Below are 7,118 nucleotides of genomic sequence, written 5' to 3'. Positions count from 1 at the left end.
CTCTACACTGGTCTAGGGCAAGCTGTGTAAAATGTGTTGTAATGTGCAAAGGATTCGGATTTCAGACATCTTGCCTCCTGAATGAGCCTCAGACCAGTTCCATCAAATGCATATCACTTCTACAATTGAATCTGGACAGATCTCAGGCTGTTTTTGCTCTAAACAGATTGCCCCCAAAAGATCTTTGGAGAGGTTGCATGGACTCCCTAGCGAGAAGCTACACCCGCAGAGGCACCCCTCATAAAGAGTCAAAAGTTCTTGAATCGAAACGACTGCGGGCTCTTTAGCTTCTTTTGCCGACACATCTGTCCTTTCCATCCATTCACAACTCAGGTATCTCTTTCTCAATCTTTTGCCCCCCCCCCCTTGTGTTCCTATCCACCCATGTTTCCTCAAAGATGTACTGTATGTAAGAAAAAGAGAGAGAAATGAAAAACAAGTGGAGTTTTCCTCTCTTTTCTGTGCCTGTGAATGCCATGTGCTCTGTTTTGTGGCTCTTGCCCCCCCCCCCTTCACCTTTAAAAATGCTGTTTTGCTTTCCTTGTTCAACTGTACTTCCTATCCTTCTCCCTGTGTCGTCCCCTCGTCTTCCTACCCTTTCTCAATAACTGTGTCCCTCTGTCTTTAAGAGTTTACCCCCCCCCCCCCCCTCCCCCACAACACACTATCCACCTGAAGTCTCTCACAGCAAAAACCAAAAAAAAAAGAATTGAGTGAAAAAAAAAAAATACAAAAAAGGATTGGCCAACACTGGATTTCACCAAGGAGGAAGACAGGAACGGACATTTGAATGAATGGAAAAGACTGGAGTGATGCACTGTAGATGAGGAGGAGGAGGAGGAGGAGGAGGAGGAGAAAAATGTGCTCTGAAATAAGGTGTTCTGAGTGGATGGTCAGCCGAGCAGCGTCAGAGGGAGGAGATGGAGGAGGAAAAGTTTGGGGAAGACAGAAAAGTGTGGTGATGATGAGGAGGAGGAGGAAAAGAAAGAAGGAAAACCGCTTCTTCATGTAAGAATGTGTATCTCACTGTTGCTCCTGTGCACCGTGTCGCTCCCTGTGTTGTTGTTGTTGTTGTTGTTGTTTTCTCACCCGTGTGTGGTCCAGTGTTGGTGTGACATTTTGTTTTATGTTTCTGTGTGTTTTCGTGTTGTGTGCCGCACTCTTTCTATTTCCTTACCTTTTTTGTTGTTGTTGTTGTTGTTGTTGTTCTCTCTCGTGTAGCCTTTTTGTGTGGTACCGCGCCTGGGCCTTCACAGCAGCCTTCACAAAAGACTACCTACGGCTTGTTTTATCCCACGCAGGTGCAGAAGAATCAGTAGTAGTCTGTCATTCAGGGGAACGCAAATCGCACCAGAGTGCAAATTCACATTACAAATGAACTGACCTGATGTGGGATTAAACAAACAAACAAAAAAAAGCTAAAAATGGTTGTTATTTGGCCAAGGTCTGGTCTGTACATGTGCAGAGGACTCACCTCTTTGTCTGGATTTCGGCCCCCAATCCCGGGTTGGCTGTGCAGTCAGGCTGGACTTTGGCCTCTGACCTCTTTTGATTTCATTAAGTTTGTGGCTTCGATGTCTCGTGGTCTCATCAGCTTCTCAATTACCAAGGACCTCTGCAGATTGATATCTGTGTGTGTGTGTGTGTGTGTGAGAGCTACAGAGACAGAGAGGAACAGTCAGCAGGTGTCACACTCAAGCTCTGTGTTCTTGGTTGTACTTGCATGTCGGCTGGTCTGGGCTGGGCTGGGCGAGCTTTGTAGTGATGTGTCTTTTCTTTGCTTCAGTGGTGTGTTTGGTTTGGCCTGTCATTCCCTTGCCTCAATGTACAAGTATTGTGTTTCTGCAGTTTCCATCAGTGCAAATAACGATTTCATACTGAGCACCGCTGGAAACCGCAGATTCCATCAGGAACTCTCAGTCTGCCATTGTAGTCGTCTTTGAATTTCCGCGTTCTTGCTCCAATCTGAGACGATTTTGTTTGGAAAGCTGTGCAGCAGTGGTAAAAGAAGCAAGGATTTCTACAATGGCTAACGCTGTCGATCTCGGTTGTGACATGAAATGAGCTCCCACAGTCTCTTTGCCAACAGCATCTTTGGGATTAAATCTGTTGATGTCATAGCAATAGACACACCAGAGTTTTGTTTTTTCCCGGCTCTACCATTTCTGGTCTCAACTCAACGTCTAGTTATTAGCTTTTTGTGGAGCTTTCAACCACATCTCACTGTCTTCATCAGCGGATGGAGTTCGCTCAGTCGTCGTCACCCGTCAGCAGTGGAAGAAGTCAAAGGGTGACAAGATAAATCTTCCTCTACACAATTTTTTGCTGTTTTTTTTGTGATATAGTTTAGCCTCGAACAATTATTTAAATAAACCATCTGAGCCGTTTAAAGGGGAAATCTCTCTTAAGTGGAACTGGTAACAACTCATAGACATCTGAAGCATGTGACAAGGGGCCCCAACTAAACACAGATTTGCAGAAAATGCAGAAATGCAGTGGAGTAGAAGCAGAGACATCCTCAAGTAAAGTACAAGTACCTCAAAATTGTACTCAAGTACAGCACTATGGTCACGTGATTGCAACTCCACCTGCCGAAAAAGACGCTAAACTGACTTTGAGTTGAGATCGTTTCTGTCAGACTTCACAAAAAGGTATTACCCTCTATTGCGTAAATGGCCAAGGTGTAAGATGTACGTCAACAAACAAGCGATCCTTGCCCCGGCTTGATGCTTTTGGGAAACAGGCCCATATCTAATGTGGTTCTACACCGGACCTCAGAAAGATATCAAATCATTTTCAGCAGAGGAAATGTAAATCAAAAACGCCTGGATGAAAGGTGAAATGTTGTTTTTCTGTGATGGTGGGTAAAGTAATTGTCGTGCTTGTCATGGTGCCCCCTTTTTGCTCATTTTGTCTCCTGTAATCTCCTGATGGGTGGATTTTTGTAGTCCTATAGGGTTAAAATTGGTCACCTGGTCAGCTGTAAAATGTGAATCTGAGATCGAACCGTCTCGTTGGCCAATACAGATACAGTAGATCCGGACTGGGTTGCACCTTTACTAGCTACTAGCTAGTTTCAGGCTAGTGATTTACAAACACATCAGGTTAGCGCCATTGAAACTTAACAAATGTCTTAACTAGTGTAGACTTTAGTAATGTGTAAATTGGTTGCTAGGAAACATCTATAGCGCTGTCCAATCATGAGCAACCAACCGTGTAAACAGGAAGTCACTGTGCCATCACTAGGTAGCTTAACTTCCAAAAAATGACAGTTTTACAAAACATAATGTCTTTTGTAAATGTAGGTATTTGTTTTATTTGTCTGCATTCATGGAGAAAAAGAGTTAGCAGTATTCACGCAGTTGAGAATGGGTGGGACATATCAGATAATGCTAACCTCACTGACATTATTTAGTCATTTCGTCCAATGTTGTTGAGGTGTCAAGTTTTATCACGTTTCAGCTCAGACACGCCATCGCGTCACCTCTTTCAGTCTTCACCCTGAATGGGTCATCCATTGGCTAACGTTAGCTTTGCCAGTTGGTTCAGTCAGCTACACAACACCAATTCACGAGGTTGCAACCCATTTGAATTCAGTGACACTTACTTACGTTAGAACCAGGCTAAATTCGAACTCACACGGAACAGCAGGCGCGACTGGCTTCAAGGCCGCACTTCACCCACCAGCGTCATTCCACTGACTTATGTGCAAAAAAATGGGCTTCGACCTCGACCCGCGCCAGACCTGGACGCCGCCAAATCCACTTCAAACCTGACACAAAATAATTGATTGGTTATGAAATTGAAATGACATGATCGCTAAATGCTGCATCTGAAATATCTAAAGCCTTTATCACCTGTTACATGGTGTTTTCAGTCAAATGTTGTTTTGATGAAGCCAACCCTTCATCAGGGCACAATCAAACACTGTGCCACGGTCTGGCGTCTGAGGGTCAAGAGTCATTGCTTGTTCACTCACTAATTTCTCTTTTCTTTTTTTTTTTTCCCTTTCAGTGCTGAGTTTCTAAATTCCCCCTTTCCCTACAAGAAGAGGAAGGAAAAAAAAAAACAACAACAACAAACACTTTAAAACCGCTCCTCCGTCTCCCCCAGCGGGATTCGCCGTAGAAAACGGGAGGGAGATAGAGAGAAAGAGGAGAAGAAAAAAGAAAAGAAAAAAAATAAGAGGTAGAAATCATCGCTGACACTCCTGACCTGATTCATTGTCATCATCTGTGCGACACATTCATATGCAATCTCGCTGACGGTCCCACGGTGAAGACGAATGCATATGATCAAACGTAAGCCATTTTTTTTACGACGGGGGGGAAAAGAAAACATTTCCACCTCTTTTTCGAGCGGATTTTCGGAGCAAAACCACAGCAACGGATGCTCCCAGCGTAGCAGTCAGAGGGCCGGTGACGGACTTGGATTCGGAAAAAAACCAATGCGACGAGGATGCCGTCTACTTCCACAACTGTTTGTAATTTTAGTCGTGTCATTGCTTTACTTTTTTTCTTCAAGAAGCTGCATTCACAACTGTTGATTCCATTGTTCCATTGTTTTGGCACTCAAAGCACTATGCAAGGCGAGGGGGGGGGGGGGGGGGGGCGGTCCATCGTGATGTCTACTGGCACCGGCAGAGCGTGAGCCAGTGTCGCTGGGGCCGGGGCTGCACAGGCCGGGTTGCCCTGCTAATCTCTGCTGAGCCACAGGACCTCTTAACAGCAGGCTGAAAATCTACTCATACATATCAGAAAAACATCAGCCATATTACATGTGTATTTGACGTGATCCGGTCCGTTGGACATCATCTGAATCTTCCGGTGGGGGGGGGGGGGTTAGCTCAACGGATCCTTTTAAACACTGAGGTCTCAGCAAATGTCAAAGAGCCAGTTTTAATCCACCTCGTGATGGAATTATCCCAAAGAAAGACACACGGATGGACGTACCTGTTGGGGTGACCAGACCCACCCAAAGACATGAAACTGGCCCTAACATTTGCTAAAAAAAAAAAGATTTAAAAAAAAAAAAAAAAAAAAAAGAGGAGGTGTCACTGGAAACGAAGATGCGATTGAGCCTCTTTCTCTCTTTCTCACTCTCTCTTTCCCTCTCGAGTCTTTACGGTATCTTCACCTCCCCCTTACCCTGCATCTCAGCGTCCCTGCTGCTCCTCCTCTTTAGCAAAACTGCATGGCATGAATGAAACCAATTAAAACCCGAAGAAAGACAGTCAAAGACACAATGGATGGATTCAAAACAATTGGGGGGGGGGGGGTGGGGAGAGAGAAGGGAAGGAGTCCATGAGAAAGGGGGAGAGAGACCATAGATTTTTATTTTTTTTTTATATTTTTTTTTCACCCAGCAATGTCAATGCAAAGTCATCACCATCATCATGGTCATCATCATCATTCGAGCTACTTTTTAACCTCCCAAACTGGCTGCTAATATGTGCAAAACAGCATCTCCTGCAGCAAACTGCTCGCTCAGAAGGCGTATGATGATGATGAGGAAGAGCTCCCTCCCCCTCTGAGGGAACGAGGGGAGGGGGGAAGGAGATTCTGCAGACCATACACTCTATACCTCTGGGGATGTGGGGCAAGAAGAAAGAGGCTTTTTTTTTTTTTTTTTTTTTTTTTTTAAAGAAAGCAGGTATTCAGCAGGAGCGGGAGAACATCTTTGAGAAACTATTCTAGGGACAAAAAAAAAAAAAAAAAAAAAATGGCAACGATTGCAAATTAGAAATGCATTTTTATGACATTGTTTACCAGCATGAATATTCTGCATGACTTCTGCAAGCCATTCTGATCTCCCCCCATGAAATAACAGGGCTAGAAATCCAGAGAGTTTAAAACGTAAACATTTAACAAGAATTATGTTATATGCAACAAATTCAATGAACAAAAGTAGGATTATGTTTTAAAAAAAAAAAAAAAAAGAAAAGAAAAGGAAAAAAAAAGAAGATTTTCTCAATTTTTCATGACAACACGTAATTAAGAAGAAGAGAGAAAAAAAAAAAAAGGGTTGCAACATCTACCCTGTTTTGTTTTCTTTAAGAAATCTTAGGAGAAAACCCCCACCCCCACCCAACCCCGCCCGTCTAAAATCCGAGATGACTCCTCCCAACTTCTGCAAGTATTTATTCTGCTACTACGAGTTCGTCTACTACTACTTCTCACCTGGCTGCTACTCTGCTTCTTCTTCTTCTTCTTCTTCTTCTTCTTCTTCTTCCCTGTCTTCTTCCTCTGGTAGCCTTTTACCATGACCCTTACACGTAACTCTCTCCAATGGCAGCTGTGTGTGTGTCTGTCACAATCTGGACCCAGGACTATCAAAGTGATATTGAACTGAACTGAACTGAACTGAACTGCGCCGTCCAGAGAGACGTCACCGATGTACTGTAATTGTGGACAGACGTGCCCGCTGCTGTCTGCTGTCCCTCTCCCTGGAACGTTTTCTTGGACCTGGACACCCGAGGGGGCAGCGCCACACCCTCAACGCTAGAAAGGTCATCCGAAGTCTGGGGTCAAGGACAAGTCAGGATGAGGTGCACGGAGATCCAGGAAGGTCTGTTTACTTCCTCAGGTGAAAAGATATAAGATGGCTGCCTCTTCATCCAGGGCTGTATAATTCCACTATCTTAGATTTATGTCTGATTCTTTCCCTAAGCAGGGAATTGTCATTTCCCTTCAGTGTTACCAGATGGGGTTGGGGTTAAAAATGAATTCCTGCTGTATTGGATCAAAGGAGAATTCATGTTGTATGGGGTTAAGGAAACAGAAACACCTAAATCCAAATTCCCCAAGTTGGAAACCTTACCCACCCGAGAACATTCAGAGGCCACCAAAAAGACTTTTTATTTATTCATTTAACTTTTACGTTATATAAAATTGAACGTTATCTCTCTACATTATGGTCTGGTGTTAGGTATGGAATTTAGAAATCTGTTTTATTTCCATTTGACGCATTTAGCCTTTTGCCTAAAAGCTATGGGAAATGAAACCAAAGAATCCCGCAACGCTGTGCATCATTTGACCTCACTTCATTGACGCCAACGTTGTCTGTGTGCATTTCTCCTGGTGACGACCTGAGGACCTAAACGTTCTGTCGATGAGGTG

This window comes from Enoplosus armatus, chromosome 17 (genome assembly GCF_043641665.1).
Source record: "Enoplosus armatus isolate fEnoArm2 chromosome 17, fEnoArm2.hap1, whole genome shotgun sequence".
Classification (NCBI taxonomy): domain Eukaryota; kingdom Metazoa; phylum Chordata; class Actinopteri; order Centrarchiformes; family Enoplosidae; genus Enoplosus; species Enoplosus armatus.
The sequence above is the reverse complement of the archived record's forward strand: the minus strand, read 5'-3'. Positions refer to the sequence as shown.